The sequence below is a fragment of the Haliotis rubra genome, unplaced genomic scaffold, assembly GCF_003918875.1.
Source record: "Haliotis rubra isolate DU_JTF1 unplaced genomic scaffold, ASM391887v1 Scf28, whole genome shotgun sequence".
Taxonomy (NCBI): domain Eukaryota; kingdom Metazoa; phylum Mollusca; class Gastropoda; order Lepetellida; family Haliotidae; genus Haliotis; species Haliotis rubra.
Genome location: NW_025766891.1, coordinates 3,685,085 through 3,705,974, shown reverse-complemented (window position 1 = coordinate 3,705,974; position 20,890 = coordinate 3,685,085).

Genomic DNA, 20,890 nt, shown 5'->3' with positions numbered 1-20,890 from the left:
TGACAAGCATGGGTTATTGAAGACCAAATCTAATCCGTATATATCTTCACGGGTAAGAAGAGGTATTGTAATATTGTCAGAATTACATTTTATCACTTCTAAAAGCCATGAACTAAATTGACATGTGACAATGCGCAACACAATTTAATACAAATTGACTCAAATACTAATTTGCAAAGATAGATTGTACAATGCATAACACAATTTGATACGAATGGACTCAAATACTAACTTACAAACACTGATTGTACACACAAAAATTTACAAATCAACCCCTTCTGTCGAAAGCAAGACTGACTGAGAATTGTTTTACGCCGCTTTTAGCAATATTCCAGCAACATCACGGCGGGGGACACCAGAAATGGGCTTCACACATTGTACCCATGTGGGGATTCGAACCCGTGTCTTCAGCGTGACGAGCCAACGCTTTAACCACTAGGCTACCTCACCGCCCCCTCGAAAGCAAGAAAGGAGAAGACATGCTCATCTTTTTTCTTCAATCCCTTATGTCAATGTTATTGGAATAAATATCCTTTAGGAAGTTCATCCCATAAGTTGCATCCACAGGGATTAACACGATACGAATACCCTTTAAATTTGCCAGATAGGTGTTGATGACGTGTACGTAACTTTTCACACGTACTGTACTTTCAAGTGGCGATTTGTATATACTGGGATATACACCTGCATACGTTATTTCTGTGCGGCATGCATATCACCGATGGATACAGTAGTGGTTTAAACCATAGTACTTGAGCATCAAAAGTATAGAACGGCTATTATTCTACAATATGTTTTAGATGCCACATATGGACCACATCAAACAGATTGTGCAAGCCTTTGGTAGAGGTACTTGGTACTTGTGTCATCAGCGATAAGTATTCCAGTTCATTTACCCCATGGCAAATCAAACAAGACAATGAGTTCCCATGTACATATAAGAGGCCGTTACTATGTAACATAGCATTACCCTTGCTGAATCTACACCATGATTCACCGGGAATGCATCTGACAAAAATCATTCAAATCATTCACAAGGATTTTTTTGTGGAGCTATCAGAGATTAGCATTTTCCATAGTTTATCCGTTATTCCTACGTCATATAGTTTGATAAACAAGTCATCAAACCATACCCGATCAAATGCTTTTTCATTATACAGGCGACATACTTTCATCGTCATATTTGTTGCTGGGAGAAACAACGGTTTCAACACCCTGGTGACGTCTAAATCCAAATCCAAATTGCAGTGAATGGGAAAATGCTATGTTATTATCAACCCAAGACTCGTACTAAGTTCAAAGAGCTCACTTGATACAGACGTTGTTTTTCATTCCTCTATAGTTTGTAGGGTCATAGTTTCTGTATTAGAAGAATATTATTTATATAAACCTATTTAGAAATGTATTCAGTCAACAATGGCGTTCCTCTATAGCAGGCAGGGTCATATTTACGTTTGCCATGATCTATGTGTGCTGAGAGAATTTGGCCAATAGAAAACGATTTGAAAATGGTTTCAGTTAATAACGACATTGAATTGTGAGGAAATGCAATAAAGATCTATCAACCATTTCTATGTGTTCATTTACAGTTCCAACACAACTGGGCGACTTGTGCACTTAAAATTGTTTTACTGGATTCCATCTTCAGTGAATTGACAATTCAATGGCAACATGATGTGGTTACCTGTATCGTCCATTCCTTCCATATTAGCAGCTCGCTTTTTAACAATCTGAGTGTTGACAGTCACATTTAACACCAGGGCATAGGTAGTTTATTTTTAGTATATCAAGGTAGGTAAGTCCCAAAATTTTCAAAGTCAAATTAAACTTACAAAGATTTTTAAACGTAGTATTCTTGTTATTTTAATTTTGGCTAACAGTTCTTACAATTGCCAGCAACTGCAGGGATGGTGTAAATCCAACTATGGTCCATGCAGGTAGCAAAGGTACTGTAAGTCCCCATGGTCCCTAGTATTGGTTATGTACCTTCTGTTGTTGGCAATCTATAGCCTGTTTTTATATTGTATTGTCCAAATAGTGCTATTAGTTTCAATTTTCCACGCCAGTTTTGATTCTAATTGTGATATTCTAGTTGTTTTACAAGCCTTCGTCGACAGGTTTTTATAATATACATATATTCCATTTTAATGTCAAATATGTTCTCGTCACGATATGGCTGCAATATTGCCGATGTGTCCTTAAATAATAACTCACTCACTCGCTCACTAGTATATCAAGTCCAAACTGATTGCAAGTATCCTTTCCATCGTAGAAAGTTTCAGAATTGTACAAGCTTTTCAGTGTTACCCTTGGAGCATTTGTGGCGATTTTCGCTTTCTAGAATGCTTTTACTTCTGCTTCTGCTGTCACGTAGATTTGGTTAAACCGATTCTTATCAATCTGCTGCTTTGTGTGGCAATGTTTCATATGAAAGAGGAGTTTACGTCTTATATTTTGCATAAGCATCATCATTATTTCTCTGACTGTACCATTAGTAATCTACTGATGGTGACAATTATGCATTTCTTTATGGTAGTTATAGTTGAGACCATCTATCTACCAGTAAGGTTTGAGGTGGATGGAACACAACAAGCAGCAGGGGCATGAAGACAATGTGTGATAAGTAGGCTTGGGTATTATGTAATGTGTAGTTTACCAAGAGACAGGACCATGGCGTGCATTTGTAGAGGACCACCTACTGGTGTCATGGGAATATAAAAGAGTTCATCAGCAAGTTACACCATTGGAGTAGGTACATCCGCTTTTGAGCAAATCGGGGACTGACTACAATATGTGCCAGGACATAAAAGACACATTTCATAAATTTCCGAAAGTCACTTTTATATCACGCTTGCCCCTTCTTGCTTCAGAGAGCCTTCCCAGTAAAGTGGATTGTAAATGAGTGGGTTTTCGTTTTACGCCGCCTTTAGCAATAACCCTGCAATATCACGGCGGAGGACACCAGAAATGGGTTTCGCACATTGTACCCATGAAGAGAATTGAACTCGGGTCTTCGGCGTGACGAGAAAACCATTTTAACCACTAGGCTACCTCCACCTCCCTTGTATAGTGTATAGAGTGTCTGCTTAGAGAGCAGTCGAGCCATAGTATAAAACTTGAATAACTGGCACTTATTTTCACTCTGCCTGGCTTTCCGTATTAAGGGGGAAAACAAAGGCAGGTCGGCTAGGAGTCAGTATTGTGTGTCTGAAGGATGCGATAAACTCCGCCATGATATTTCTGTTGGATACCAGCCTAGGACAGACAAGTACAAGCAGCCTCTCAGGCATTGGACACACATACACACGCACACGTACGCGCTTGTCTCTCTCTAGACACTGAAACCATCTTGAACGCGAAGTTAACCCCTATTTCACATCCCTCTGTGTTTACAGCACTGATAGCAATAACTGAGGTCAAAAGTCAACAATACATTTCCTTTGTGACACAGAACGCTGCGGTGAGCAGGCGGGAGTGCGAGGGGTGTTGAGTCGACAGTCAACACACACTGTTAGTGGCTGTTACTTCAGGGAGAGAATCAAATGCGTCTACACCAGAAAGGGAGATAAATCTTTCTACACTATTGCATGCTGCTAGTTGGGTCGTAAATGGCCAATTTTGTAAGATGAATCAACTTGTCAGAACATATCACTTAGGTAGAGTTGATATGGCTTTTGGCAGCATAGAAATACCATATATGAGTATAGAAGACATGGCTTTTGGCATCATATATCATATACGAGTAGAGAAGATATGGCTTTTGGTTGACCTACTGGTGTCCTGACGTGACTTGTATGTTGGGGTTGACCTACTGGTGTCCTGATGTGACTTGTATGTTGGGGTTGACCTATTGGTGTCCTGACGTGACTTGTATGTTGGGGTTGACCTACTGGTGTCCTGATGTGACTTGTATGTTGGGGTTGACCTACTGGTGTCCTGATGTGACTTGTATGTTGGGGTTGACCTATTGGTGTCCTGACGTGACTTGTATGTTGGGGTTGACCTACTGGTGTCCTGATGTGACTTGTATGTTGGGGTTGACCTATTGGTGTCCTGACGTGACTTGTATGTTGGGGTTGACCTACTGGTGTCCTGATGTGACCTATGATTTGAGGCTGACCTACTGGTGTCCTGATGTGACCTGTGTGTTGGGGTTGACCTACTGGTGTCCTGATGTGACCTGTGTGTTGGGGTTGACCTACTGGTGTCCTGATGTGACCTGTGTGTTGGGGTTGAGCTACTGGTGTCCTGATGTGACCTGTGTGTTGGGGTTGACCTATGATTTGAGACTGACCTACTGGTGTCCTGATGTGACCTGTGTGTTGGGGTTGACCTATGATTTGAGGCTGACCTACTGGTGTCCTGATGTGACCTGTGTGTTGGGGTTGACCTACTGGTGTCCTGATGTGACCTGTGTGTTGGGGTTGACCTATGATTTGAGACTGACCTACTGGTGTCCTGATGTGACCTGTGTGTTGGGGTTGACCTATGATTTGAGACTGACCTACTGGTGTCCTGATGTGACCTATGATTTGAGGTTGACCTACTGGTGTCCTGATGTGACCTATGATTTGAGGTTGACCTACTGGTGTCCTGATGTGACCTATGATTTGAGGTTCACCTATTGGTGTCCTGATGTGACCTATGATTTGAGGTTGACCTACTGGTGTCCTGATGTGACCTCTGAGTTGGGGTTGACCTAATGTTTTGATGTGACCAATGTGCATTTTGACCTGAGCTTGTGTTGCTGTGTAACACAGAGTTTACTTGAGATGCGCTATGGAAGTGGGGTCTGTTAACGTTGCCTTGAGGAGCACTGACAGGAGGGGAATTGGGTTCTGGATCAGGGGTGTCTGGGAGAGTAAAAACGTCAGAACAATCTACCTCTGATGCAATTGCTAGCACTCTTGGAATTCAAATGCACTTCAGATTTGCCAGGGTTAAGGAGACGCATGTAAACCGCCTTTTTGGAATTTGTTACCAAACACCTACCACCTTGAAGTTCAGTTTTTGAAAGAGCTGGGACTGGTTCTAAAGGGAAAATGGATCCTGGTCCACAGCGAGAAATGTGTACAGGGATATCAACTTGACATAGGGGAGGAATGACTGTGGGGTTTTGTTATCTAGCATGGCCTGCGGTGGTTTCAGTTAAGGGGACTGAGATTAGACCTTCTTGAATCACCAAAGTTCTGTCAAGTAACGACACAGTTGCTTTGTTGGTTTCAAGAAAGTCCATACCAAGTACGAGGGAATGATTGAGTTTTTCAAATACATAGAAAGATTGGGTTAGAGTAAGAAGAAGAAGAAGAAGAAGTTTATTCAGTATTTGAGGCTACATGGCCAAGAGTACAAACATATAAGAACAATATTGTGCGGATGGACAGACAAAAACAATGTAATTAGTTCATTTTCATACAGACAAGTTACGCTTTAGAAATAATGCTATTGACTTCAATAGATGTGCATTTGTTGTTGTTAAAAGTTGTTTAAATTTTAATCTTGATGGAAACGTATGGTAATAACTAGGTAGGTACAGTTTTCTTTGTACAGAATAGAATGGACACACAAGTAAATAATATAATTCAACCTGTGTAACTTTAAATTCAAATATCAATACAATGGAATTTATATTATTATTATAACATTTTTGTTGAATTGCTCCAGAGTCTTTTAGAAAAGATGATGCTATCCTAGAGTGCCAATTTTGAATTTCAATATCTTGACATCTTTGTCTAAATTCACTTACAAAAGTTAGAGTAAGGTGTCCTAAGGTAAGGTCTAAAGGAATGGTACCTAAAACAGAGTGGTGTTCACCGCCTACACCTCTGATTTCTGATAAATCTGCTGGTTTTAGGTGTTCATGTGTGTAACTTAAATTCTGCAGAAAGGCCATGTTGACACAGGAGATACAGGCACAGGTATCAACAAGACCTATTGTCTTCGCTTGCTTCACCTTAACAAGCAGAGTGTTCTTTATTATTATTGTGCCACAAGCAAGACCATGGGTTTCTGTTGCCTGACTGCAGATTTCCGAGAGCCAGGCACGAGTCCCTGTTGTGTAAGACAGGCATTCTGAGAATGCTGTGCCCTCATGCAAACCCTAGCAATGTGACCTATTCTTTGGCAATGTGGAAATGTGGGCATGATGAACGTGTTGAGCAGTAGTTACGACATCCACGGCATGGCTGTGACTGGTAATGCTGAGGCTGGACCATCCGTCCTGAGGTCTGTTGGTGGCGGTATGATGCAGGATGGGTATGTGTGCTCCCATAAGGTCGGTTTTCTCGTGGCAGCTGACGAATGGAGGGAAGCTTCAACTGGACTTGGGGCTGATGCGGCGCTGCCGGGCTAGAACGGGAGCCTGGTACTGTTGTTGCCTGGACAGCTGGGGTCTGTGACTTGGTGATTAATGTGGCCACAAGACTTGACAGCTGCTCCACCTTCTCGACCATGCTGACGTCAAGGGCGGACGTCTTCAATGCTGGTGGGCTCCTTGTTGAACACCCATTGTCGTGTGTCAGGACGAAGGCACTTGACAGCCACAGCAACGATCACTGCTGTTGGGAGCTGCTGGTTCCTGGTTGCTGCCTGGACTCTGGTGATGAAAGCAGCAACTGGCTCGTCAGACCTTTGGGACAACCGAAGAAGGACCATGTCAAAGATGTTTGATTTGCCAAACCTGGTTTTGAAGGCTGGCCCAATCTTGGTGATATCGTTCCTGTCGTCTGCTGGTAGATCCTGAAGCCATATCTTTGCTGCTCCCTCCAGGTAGAAATGGATCAGACGACCCTGTTTCTGGGCATCAAAATTGAACAGGGTGACAAAGTTTTGAAAATCTTGCCACCAAGAATTAGCATCCTCTGATCAGGTAAATGGCTGGAGTTTGACATGAGGCGTTGCCCTGCTATCTTGATGTTGAGCAGATGAGTTGGGGCCGGATGCAGTTGATAGTGTGTCAGTTGAGGCAACTATGGGGTGACTGTGGTTGTTCTCGGCCCGGAAGCGGCTGCAGTTCTTGATGTCGCTCGCTGCAGGAGTCGTCAGTGATGGCGGGTTTGCGGTATGAATCACTTGAGTCTCGAGCAAACTGTTTAAGTTTAACCTTGGCTCGTTACCCCTTAGCTTCTATCTGTAGTTTAAAGGCGTGGCACCGGTCATCTAGGATTCGTCCTCCTCCATATGAAGGAGGTTGGTTTATATTTATCCTTAAGTAATGAAATCATAAACATTACACCTTTCTTGAACGGAGCGTCCTTTACATTAAATATGGTACGCCCGTACGGTATTGATTGGCATTTACTGCTATTACCCAATGTATGGTACATTCAGCATAACAGTTACAGATGAGCAATAATTTATTTGACAAATAAATATCTTTGGACCAGTTCAAAATATGGATTGATATACAGCTACTCCCTGACTGTTAATAAAAGACTATGTGACATCGGTAGAACGCACTGAGATTGCCTACAGTACGCGACGTCACAAGTAAGTCATTGTAGGTTGACTAGCTGTACTGATCAGTGTGGCGGCATGCTAATGAGCCGGTCGGCCTTTGTAAACAGCTTCCGTTGCATTGTTGCACAGATTCTACAGCGTCAGCATTTCTTTGTTAAACTCGCTGATGTGCTTTAACTGGTAATGAAAACAAACTCATTACGTGTATCATAACAACTCACTAAGTTCTTAACGGGCTCAATGTTTGAAATCTGCAAACCCTGGTTCTTTTATGACCTAGCCTACAACACACATACACTAAGTATCGTAGTTTTCAAATGATTGCTATCTACCGGATATTTTCCGAATTGCTAATTCACGATAGTGAACGACAGCAGTGTATATCAAATGGAAATAATATATTCACTTAGTCGTTGCTAATGATGTACGCATTTCGTCAGAATAACTTAACGTTCAAGTATTTCTTCTAAACATATGCAGTCACAACTTCGTTACCTAAGAATACAATTTCTACGAAAACAACTAGTCACAATATAAAACATATACTTGCACTGACTTGGTTTTGGTTTTCGACAATATGCGATGGTAAAACATCTGATTTGAAGTAAACTAATAACTTTATTCGTCAGGCAGGAATTGTACATGAAACTGAACAGTGTATTGACACCGGAGAGTATGGATATAGCTAATGCTTCATATTATAAAACATATTGCATTATATTTGAAAGTCCGTTTACTGACGGCGCACTATGACGAATTTTACACATATGAATATTACAGTAAGTGCGAAATTAGCGACTTAAACATATTCTCGCTGAGTGTAACCTATACACATTCAAATTACGGAACGCACGTATACATACATTGTTAACGGATAATTATAAAACTTCCAGGAAAATAATAAAAGCCTAACTTGTAAATCACGCCTGTAGTTCTCAGCCGAATTAGATGTTTTGTTACTATAGTAATCCTACAAAGCGTCGGGATAGAGAACTACCGTAGTAGATGATGCCAAGTTACATTAGTTATAGACCATTCTTAGCCAATATGCATGACCTCGAGGTCAAATCGAAAGCGAGGCTTAAATAGGTTGACCCAACCTTGAAAATGGCGACCTCGAAAAGGAAAGATTACTGCTGTGTGCCTTTGCGTTGGAGTGATGCCCGTATCTTTTCACCATATTCCCAAGAATAAGATCAGAAGAAGGCAGTGGTTGACGAAAATACGGAGAGATCCTGGAAAATGATTCATAGTAAGTACAAAATAATTACGGCACATGGCATAGTCTAGATCTGCCGTGTAATGTACAAACTGTTCACTATGCAAGGTTTTAATATCAGGGGCACATGTACAATGTGAATGTCACACACATACAGACACATTCAAACCCCACCCCCACCCCCACCCCACCCCCACCCCCACCCACATTGTCATGTTCAAAATCAGTGATCACCCCCTAGTTCATATGTACACAATTGACCCCTCCCCTGCCCCCAAAACAAACTGGGAGACACCCCCACCTCCACAAACACCGCACCTAAAATCATCATCACCCCCCTAGTCATAAATTATGAACGGTCCAATATATTTAAAAAAAGTAAGCATATGGACATGTGCAGACACTCTTGTCATGATGGCAAGGGAATTTTATTTGCAAATATTCTGTATCCGTGAAATTAGATTGGCTGCAAATCAAAGTAACATTTCAAGCACATAGATGTATATGCCGGACATACACACGCTGTTAAAATAATCTGAAATATGTATCTACTTTTAAAATTACTGCATACTGACCAGTACTTCATGGATACAGGACATTACTGGACAATCTAATTACACCAACTGAAATATATTTAGTGTTTAAATATACATTTCAGATGCTGCTAATTAAGAGTCAGAGAGCATGTCACCAGCTCAGGAACCTCCCATAAGGAATCTACCACAGTAAGAATGTCAGATCGTATTAAGTTAATTTTGCCAACTGACATGGTTTTAAAGAATTTAATACAACTGAACTTTGACCTATATGCTATGGTATTTACATATAAAAACATTGATTGCCCATACTGTCTAAAATATGAAATGATGTTAGCCTCTATTCCTTGATGTATATTTGTAATTCCAGAGATATATTTATTGTTTGTGTGGTCGAAGAGATAAGTGATGCTTTACAATGCTTATATTACAGTGAAGCAGAGAGTGATACAGCAGCCACTGACCCCAGTCCTACATAGAACAACTCCAGCAAAACTTACATGAACAGGGGAGGCAACTCAAGGAAAAGGTTGACAAAATAGAAAAATTGAACAGAAAACTTGAACTTGAAAAGTTTGGAGTTTGTAAATTCATGTATGATGATAAAAATTGATTGAACATTTTACAGTATTCCATCATTTCAAACATTGGCACTGATTAGCTGGAACTTTTTCATTTGTTGAATATCTTCCCAGGTTTTGTGAAGTACCTTGCCCAAACAGCACAAAAATTGACAGACATGAATGTAAATGAAATTGTTTTTTTGTGCTTTTGTGTTGTGTAAATGATGGATGAAAAAAGAGACAGCTGTAATACATACACATTGATGGATTTAACTGAATAATAGAAAGGTCTTTCATAATGGCATAGTTGTAGATGTAACTAATTTGCTGCTGTTTAATTAATAATTGATGAAAAAGAATGTATTTCATCCTGTTTGAAAAGCGTTTGTTGGGAATCAGAAAAAAAACATCATTCATAGGTAAGAGATTATGATAATGTGTAAGGGGAGAAAACTATGATAAATTATGCATTGATCCAGCTGTAATTGCTGCCATTTATGTCAGACTAATCTAAAAGGATACTTCTATCAACATAAATATTGCACTCAATATATTTTCAATTTGCATCCTCTGAAAATTTTATTGTTATTCATCAGTATTACAGTTGGAAGCTATTGTGAATGTGTCTATTGTTATTGGACTTTTGAGACACCATTTCAAAATAAATTTTTTATTAACTGCACTCCAGGTATTCGTTATTTATTTGGGTTAATTGTTTGCTGTAGTGTGAATCCTAGCTGTTATGGTAATCTGATAATATATTCTCCTTCAAAATGTCTTCAGTTACAGTGGTACAGAATAAATACACCTGATCTACAATAAATCAATTTTATGGTATAGTAACACAGTATTGAAAATTGGTTCAAATATTCCCCATGCAGGTACCACTTGTCCATTTAGGTAAATTAATTATTCACCTCCAAATCAGTCAAGAAAAAACTTGAAAAAAATCACCCAGTTTTGTCTTGCACATTGTGTCCCACCAGAGACCATATAATAGATATGGTCTCTGGTCCCACTCATGTTGATTGAAATAAATAGTTTCTACATGATGATGTGGCGATTCGTTTTTCCTCTGCGATTGTAACATGCAGCTACGCGCACATCGCCATCACCACTAGTCCTGTACAACTGAAAATAAATGCGTGAATAAATACCCTATATCTATAAAACAGAGTCGATAGGACAAAACATTTTAAACAGAAAAAAATACCAAACAAATAATTTCATCACATGAATAATACAAACAAATTTGTTTGGTCCAGATCCACTCGAGGAGAGCTATCTTGATCTACATATTACTTATAATGTCGGTTATCCAGCTCAAGAATTAACAACACTACTCCCATGTGGAAGTGGATGATTTGAATCCAGGTCAGGAAATACGTTGAGTCTTTTGCTTTGTTCATTTGTTGATAAAGTAAACGTAATTGACTTCCCTTGGTAATATTTCCACTATTGTGACTTTAGAGTAGCTTCCCTTCATAAATGCTGCGCAACATGGTAAACGTTAACCTAGATATCTAGGTCATATGACTTATCGTGATGTGTCGTGATGTACAGTAATTATTCACCCTTCAATCCGTGGATATGCTACAGAAACACTTGTGTAGCCCTTTCTCATTTCTCTGCTATTTCCCTGAACTACTGGACAGTTTCGTAATGTACCGTTCAAGGGATATTTGAAACCAGGAAGTATACATTGAGATTTGTCGCCATTATGCAATTGTGTCCTTGCCCCATTTAGCCTCGTTTTGGTACAGATATGAATATTCATGAGGCCTCATTAAGAATGGTCTATAACCGCGCGGCCCAGGTATAAAGTTAGAATATAAATTTGACAACGTGTAGAACTAGGTTCATTGTTCAAGCAAGATACAAATAAGGCACATTTTAAGCAAAAATATGAAAACAGCAAAGTAAATAAGGCTTACTTTGACACAAACAGAAGGATTCCAGGGACAGACTGATGCATATCTCAGACCATGGTGCTTATATAGCTGAACCCTCTGCTTGTATGATATAACAAATTTCCCTAACATGGAGACGACGCTTTTCCTATCTTTTGAAGAGATGTGCCTTCGAAATATTACTCAATTTTGGCAGATAGAGTATAATTGCTTTTGCTGTGTGTTGTCTGAAGAGTTGAGTAATAACAAGAAATGTATGTGCTTACAGGCGTGAATATTTGACCATTAAGCTGTGGCCGGAGCGGTCACTACATACACTGGAGTGTATACTCAATTAAGCTTTTAGCGGCATGGCAGCATAGACAGCTGTCAGTTATGCAAGATATATGCCAATAACAAGTCTGGAATTACATGAATACTTTAACAAAATGTAAGAGATATAAACTCTACTTTGTTGAGAAATATCTGAATAATTGTAGGTAAAAATATGCACATTTTGTAACTGTTATAGTATCCCAAACCCTGCTGTAACGATAAGAACCTTATTTTGAATTATATTCAATAAACCGTGATATCATGTCAATCCATATTAAGTATTTAGTTTTCAATAAGATAACAAAAAAAAGAAGAAATTTCTACTTTAGATGATCCATGGGGATTCATACTTGGGGGATACCTTTGTACATATCCCATCCACAAAAGAACACCTCAGTGACTATACAGACAAATAACCCTACTTGAACATATGAGCGAAGAACACACACACACACACACACATCATCCCCCCCCCCACACACACACACACATGGAAAACAATACCCCACATTGTTCATAGTATCTGTATGTTAAAATTAAGTTATGTATCCTTCATTCAACTTACTGTTTGGATAAATTGACCTCAATGAATAATTAAATAGCAAATCTAAAACAAAGAGACCGAAAGACTGTAGTTTATTCGTAGAGGCTACCATGGGTAAACTTGACTCATTTTGTAGTGCTGATAACTATGGTCGTATGTCGTTAGTAAGTGTGATCATTTTATAAGATTCGGGCATACAATCCTCACGAAATCACATAGGCAATAATAAACATAAATTGTATTGCGTTCCATTCCACGTCGATCTTGACTCTAATCCAGGCATGCTATTTTGTGCTCTGGGGATAACAGATAATAACAGATAAAAGATCTGATAGGTCGTCTGGCTCCACACCCGGTCAATTGTAGGCGATTTGGGGCCGTTCTGCTGTGGCGAAGCTTGACATTAATGGATGAATTCTTGTGAATCTGAGAAAGGTTTATCCTCCTCTGGAGGCCGACATGAACGCTGACAGACCTTAACATCATTATGATTTCTGGCAAATCGACAGCCAACTAGCCCTCAATGATATGCCAGCTTTCAGCATACCATTAGCGTGCCATCTTTGTCAGTTGAGGAGGCCCATATTTGATTATCAACAAGGAAATCAATTCTTGTCGAGCTGTAAGAACAGTTTACTGAAACTTGATATTTGCCTATTGACGGTTTGCCATAAGCACGCACGCACCCTTCAGTGGTTCTCTTTATATAACTGCACGCATCTTGAACAGTAAACCGAAATCTGTCATGACTTTATGCAGACTGTGATTACTGCAGAGATAACGAAACCTTAGGTCAAACCAGTAATTCGATTACCGCCCGACATGGGTATTGAGCAGGCGGGAGAGAGAGGTGCGTTAAGTTGACTCACACTGTTATTGGCTGTTACCTCTGGACAGAGAGAGAATAAAAGTGTTCTCGGCTAGAGAGGGAGACAAATCTCTCTACACTACTGCAAGCTAAGGTAGAGTGTCTTATCTGCTTGTTGGGTCGTTAGTAGCCATGCCTGTAAAAGATTAGTACAACTATGCTGTATGGACGAGTTAATATGGCGATTCAAAGTAAATCTGTACATGTTTTCGTAAAAAATATTTCGCAAGAAAATAAATTGAATACATCCGTTTGCAATGATTCAATTTGAGGCACTGAATCTTACGAGGTACATGTCCATCTTATATTTTTGACAGCAATGTTTCTCATAAACAAAGTTAGCGATGAATTTCATTTTAGTGGCATTTTGAAGTTATGATGAACAAAAACAACTGCTATATAACAGGAGCGACACATTTATGTAGCACACTTTGTTTATGCTCTGAACGCGTAGTTGAGATCTTGCAGGTTCTTAACTTTCCATAATAAAACTTTGAAAGAAAAAGTATATTCCCGTCTCTCCAGTAGAACTGTAAAATAACTGCAGTATATGCTAACAACTACGTATCAATAACTCACAGTATGGCTGCTCAGAATGTGTTGCTGTAATTTGGGAAAATATACTGCAAATAAATCAGAGTTTTAGGTGTCAGGATTTTGATAATTTGAATGGATGCTTCAAATGTTACAAAGTTACTTCTATGTTACCACGTCTTCAGTCTGTTTCCAATCAGCCCTTTAACCAACCGATATTGAAGAATTTGTTTCATGACAACTTTCATTGTACATGAAAGATATTTCCAGCCATTTCATATGTGTGTAGCCGTGCTAATACGTAGCACTGTAACGTGTCTTTACTGTGACTGATATATTGAATATGAACCATAAGCATTACGCTAAGATGTTGACTGTCCCGATTAGTATGTCAGTAACTGATTTACAAAAGCCAAGAGAACTGCACTAATCCCAGTATGTATATCGTGTTAATTCAAACACCTCCAATGATATTAAAAATATTAAAGAGTTTAATCGTACAAACCTTAGTCAATGTTTCTTGAAAACATTCCTTTAGGCATACCCATGGCATTCCCATAGCATTCCCATGGGCACCAAATGTGCCCCCGTCCTTGCGGGTCTGTTTATGCATATGAATCAGAATTTCTGCTTGGGTTGGAAACATCAAAACGAGGTAATTTGGTCAAGAAGTTGAACTTAAGCTTCACTCATATCGATGATATGATATCGTTCAATTGCTATCAAATAGCCAATTCCCTTCTGATTTATCCACCTGAACTTAAGGACACAAGTGAGAACGTCTCAGCTGTTTCATATTTAGATCTCTCCTCAAGGCTGTATGACAAATTGGGTGTTTTCAACTTCCTAAAAGTCTACTTTCCTTTCATGTCAAACAATATTCCAACAGCTCCAGCCTTTGGTGTTTTCATTTCACAACTTTTGAGAATGCTCTTTTTACCAACATTTCAAAGCGCGTCATACCACACTTGCTAAGATGTTGTTTGATCAAACTTACAACATTCAAGGTCTCAGTAAAGCTTTCTAAAGGTTTTATGGATGCATCAGTGATAAAGATGATGTCCCATGCAATTCCTTATTTTGTAATGTACGATACGTTCCCGACTTATTTCAGGTGACGATTGAGTAGGCTTTGCATATTTTTATGACGGGTGCCGCCGGTGGGGTAGGATAAACTCACCTTTCGCGATCGTATTATCACTATTTCTTAGTGATTCATAAGCATATGCTCTGTCATTGTATCGCATGGTGACAATCATTGGATTGTCTGGTCCAGACTCGATTTGTTTACAAACAACATCGTACAACTGTAGTAATATCAAAGGGATGGTGTAAATCCAGGTAGGTATGTATACAGTATGTATACAGTTCAATTGAGTTATGGAAATATGAATTTTAAAATATTCAACTAATATCCTGTAAACAGTATACTTTGTGGTAAGTGGCGGTGTGGTAGCACCTCACGCTGAAGGACCACATGGATGCACAATGTTGAGCCCATTTACTGGTGTCTCCAGCAATAGCCGACTTACAGTAATCCAGTTAGGCATTACATATTTATTTAACTCGCCACAACGCATGACGACACGTTTCTTTACAAATATCCAATTTGAATTCAAATGACATTTGTCATCATGAACTGAATCATTAGGTAAGGAGAACGCAGATTCTCTAATGCTATTGACTATTTGAGCACAGGAACTAAATTTCATATAAACAACAGCGTAACTATGATACACGGTTGTTAGAAACTTGTAAAAGCTGATGCTAGGGTTTACCCATTACCCTAATATTTAAAGCAGCCGTTCAAGGGGAAATCATGCAATTCTAAACAAATTTAGTGCGAGATAACTGGCACATGCATGGACAGGAATACCATTCATAAAGAAAACAGACAGGACCTTTTGTTAACAAGGGTCACGATTGTCAGCTTGTGCTATAGGATTACTGAAACGCGGTGATAAGAACATGAGTTGGCAAAGGTTACCCTGCTGCACAAAGGCACCTGTCGCTTCAACAGATTGGATAAAAAGACAAGTAGCATTCATGTCTTGAGTTACGCATTCGTGTAATGCATTTCCAATTGAAAAATGGGTATCATACAAAGACCATGAACGCAGTATGTGGTAGATCTGGACATTAAACACAAGTCTCTCTTACCTCTCCTGTGCGTTTCTATTGAATCAGAACTCCGTTGTCAGCATACAGCAAAACATCTTGAAAATTGATAGACAGATTTGAATATTTGCCATGTACCTTTGCCAATATTTTTAACAGTGCACTGCTACGAGTTACACTACTTGATAATACTTAAATGAAGATTTAATTACGTCATACATAGGTGTGTGGAGAAAGTAAGATTTTTAAATAATTATTCGAAATCATATGTTGTTCGGGACTAATTCTTCTCCGTGAATCACACATATAGGATCTCATTTCAATGCAATGGTGTGTGCCCTCAACAAACGACAATGTGGTCAAAATTGTTTTACAGCACACTCCAACACACTTACACGAGGTGTAAGACCATCCGGATTCTATTCTGTGATTCTCTGAAATTTCATTCCGACGTGAAAAATGACAACCTTCATCACCTCGATTCCCCCAACCACGCTGGGGAATGTATGCCCTCGTGTGATAAGTGACCACTTCAACGCACATAGACAAACAGGTAATCTTGATATGTCTTAATTTATATTTTTTCAAAAAATGTTTTCCTCGCTTTTCTTCTTGAATTAATTTAAAGACTATTGTCTATTGATCTAAATTTAAAAATCTTTTTAAGCAATTTATTTATTCCTATATTCATTAGTTCGTTCATTCATTCCTCTTTTGCTTGTTGATGGCAGAGATGAGAAACACCAAATATTACGAAGATTCTGACACAAATATGTGTCACACGTTGATCAAATTACTACCAGGTCACTATTGCCGCTCTCACTTGCATTAGGCTACATTTATTATTTATACCTACACATATTTATCCGCCATATATCTGGAATATTGCGAATAGTGCGGCGTAAAACTAAATTCACGCACTCACTCACACATATTTAAAGCCTTTACACTGTGGTGAAACACGAAATCAGTATTGTACAAGCTTAGCACAATTCAAATTGTAGGCCACTTTGAGACTCGAACTCGATCATTCTGATGACAGCTAATTGTTGTGCCTTTGGTGTCTTAGCTTTAAGTTGGTATTTGTTACGATCCTGATAAGTGTATATCGCAAAACGGTTTTGAAATTTTCTCTACAAGCAAATTATAATTTTGTCGGTGACAGAGAAGGCAGTAGATTGCATTGTTCGATTTGGCCACGGTAGGAATCTGGATTACAGAGGTCCCTAGCGATCGATTACCGGTCGTAGGAGACAGTTATAGTGTGAGTGTTCAATAAGCAATCATTTACTCGGTCCTGTGATTGGCTGAATATCACATGATGTGTATACTTGGTTGAATTCGCCAGTATAAATAGCGTGAACGTAGTACATTGAATGTCTGTTTGTATGCAACGTCATACACACGTTTAACGTGTATACTGCACTGTCCAGATGTCATGCTACTATGTGATTACTGTGGGGATGAAATACTATCAACCTCAGAACGTGTAACAGTGTACCACAAGGATGAGGACGTGCGTTATGTGCTACAGGGCGGGCATTCACCAAAAGCTTATAAACAAGTAACAGTGTGTGTGCAGGGTGATAATGTCATATATATCAGACGGGGAAGCAACGCGCCAAGAGGCTTTGAATCTGTTTCTGTCTATGTCAAAGAACAAGGAGTCATATATCCTAGAGAATCCAAAACACTAGTAGGTTTTATCCCTGTATCTGTTCACGTTAAGAAAGAATGCAGTGATACAACACCCTGCACCAAGCCACCTAAGCCTCAGCAGATCGTTCACATCGCGTGTCTAACAACGAGATGTTGGGTTGAAAGTTTTGCAAAGTTTGTTAATTTTTTTCCTTTTATTTTAGAAAAATGTTTCCTTTCAGTTTGCGAAAATGTGAAAATGTCATTGTATCTGAGTTTCATATCGGTTAGGAACTGCTTAGTATATTACTACTTACCATAGTTTACTTAAAGGTGTTAAGGACAGTCAGGTCAAGTAATGGACATTGTTATGAGAATTAATTATCAACAATACCATAAACGGAACTAAACGGATTGTTTGGTAGTTTGGTCCAAATCTGTTTATACTTCCCTTTCAGTGAACATATTCCACGTTGTGAGAAGGCAGTTACTAAATTCTTACAGTACGCGTCTTCCCCTCTAAATATCCTGCCAATAGGGATCCACGTGAAATACCTCTATGGAGTAGGACAAGGAGAAGACAACAAATAGAAGAAAAGGAAGAAAATAGATTGTAAAATCCGCCAGTTGTTGGAGAAGGTGTCCGCTTTGAGAAACTCCAACTCTGTATATATACTGATTCATCTTGTTGGTTTGGCACCCGGGGATTCTTTCACTGGCGCTTTCGATGAGTTTGTGGATACAAAGCTTCACGACTTGATTCATGATGGTCATCTTTTTACTAATGTGTACCGGAAGGACAAGTTAAGTGACCACCGGAAGCTTCGTGATTTCCATGACTTTCTAGCTCTTTACGTCAGTGCCTCTTCTATCGTGACTACAGCTGATTTTAACACAAAGATTACACTTGACGACTGCATTGTTGACATTCCTGCGGAGACGCTAAGGACATTTATCAGAAAAAGGGGTGAATTCGAAGGAGCATCCAACAGAGTACCTACGGAAATAAATACTGTACATAATATTAAGAGTGTACACGAAAACAGGTCAGTTCAACTGAAAAGTCACTTTCTCCAAAAGAAGGGAGATCAGGAAATAGTTTCTTACATCATTAAAAATCTTAAACTTACTGAGTACGTAAGTGCATTGAGCAAACTCGAAAATGGTGGTTCATTTCTATATGGCGTGAAAGAGGAATGTGTTTTTAAAACGGAATATGGATACGAGTCCAAAGAAATCCTACTTCAACCTGTTCGTGTGGACCATGCAGGTAATTTAAAGGATATACTGAAGGAGGAGATTTGCGAGACTGTTCTTGTGTGTGACTTTGTGGGAAAGCAACTGACTGAACGTACAGGAGACATTCGTTTTATCCCCTGCCCCCCGAAACTAACAGAGTCGTGTTGCAATGATGGCATTAGAAATCACAATTCAGAAGCAGGGGGACAGTTCATTATTCATATCTTAGTTAAACCCGTGAATGGTGTGGTGTTTTATGATCCACGGGGACCATTGGCTTACAAATATGATCCCACAAACAAGTCAGTCAACCGGATGGAATTCCATGAATGGTTCCGTGCTTTCACAAAACCTCGGGGAAACTAGGCATAGCTGAGGCAGCTGATAAAGCAGATCTCATCTGATTATTCATTGTTTACTATGCATGTTATGTGGTTTGTGAATGACAATTTCTTTCTTTTCTTCTTTGTTATAAAACCTCATTCATGAATTGAGATCAACATAAATACCCAAAATCTCCTGGAAAAATAAGTTCACCTGAAATATGTGAGTAAAAGTATGACATGTAAGATGTAAGGATGTAAAGATGTAGGATGATCCATGTAACAGTTGTTTCTGAGTGAGATTACAATCGTTATTCCAGATGCTTGAGAAGCTTTTCTCAACCAGTTATTACACCCAGCAAACCACTGTCCTCTATTGAATCAATTGCAAAGTGATAATCAACCATATTTGCCGAGGATCAAAGTCTGATAAAATACGTTTCAATGCTTAATACAGTATAGATTAGACAGACACAAGAAATGAATTGCTTTTCTCTTGATAAATTTCCAATGCACGCATTGTTTTTGCAGGTCAAATCGTATCCTCATGAAAATGTGGAAGCTGCTGGTATGAATAGTTTTTGTTCCTATAAACATTAAATGATTGTCATTTGTATAAGAAAGTAAGATTGTTTATGGATAACAGCTTCTTTTATTATATATGATGCGACGTTTCGATATGGATTCTTATACCGTTGTCAAGCAAGAGTGAAGTACTACAGCCCAGAACAGACTTATATACGTGAATTAAATAATAACAACATGTAGGTATGAATCAAGGGGATTAACAACAATGCATGGTGGTAATAATGTAGTGACAATAGGAGGAAGCCAATGGTGTTAGAGGCAAAAACAAAATACATGGCTGATGAGATTAATTAGCAATGATAGCTGGAGTGCACTAATCTGTTGTTTTTATCAGTTCATTGTATGCAGACGGGATGAGATATCCCTGGTCTCTGTTGATCGAGGGCTTGTGCCTCCGGATTTGAACTGCTTCTGCAAGTTTTCTTTTGGTGAAGTCCTGGTGGTTTTTCGATAATATCTCTACATTGTCCCAAATTATGTTGTGACATGTTGATTTAGTGGTAGATGATAAGTGTTCTTTGACTCTGATATTTATGGGCCGTGAGGTTTCGCCTACATAGGCCTCGTCACAGTCACAATTGATTTTGTAGACAACCCCCCTCCGGTTACATACCTGGAAGTAGACATTTGTGATGTTTAAAACAACAAACCAGTGGAGCATGTAAGGATTTTCAAGTCCACTGCCTCCAGAGAACAATGGAGGTTCTATGTTATTTCAACCACATGGGTCATACAAAAATGTTAACTGGTAAATAGATGGAATACATCCACAAACCATTCCCAAGGTAAAAACAAAATACATAGCATAGTTTCGTTCTTACTTTTATTTCATAAGTCATATGTATACAATAAAGTTCAATAAATATACACAAATATCACAAAAATGATATTGTCAACACTGTCATGTACAAGTATCAGGTATCACTATTTTATTTTATTAGTTCATTTACATTAATATTACATACATAAATTAAATAATAATATACACAAAGCATGATTAACATTGCATTCAGTACTTAGCACTAGGTCTACTGCAT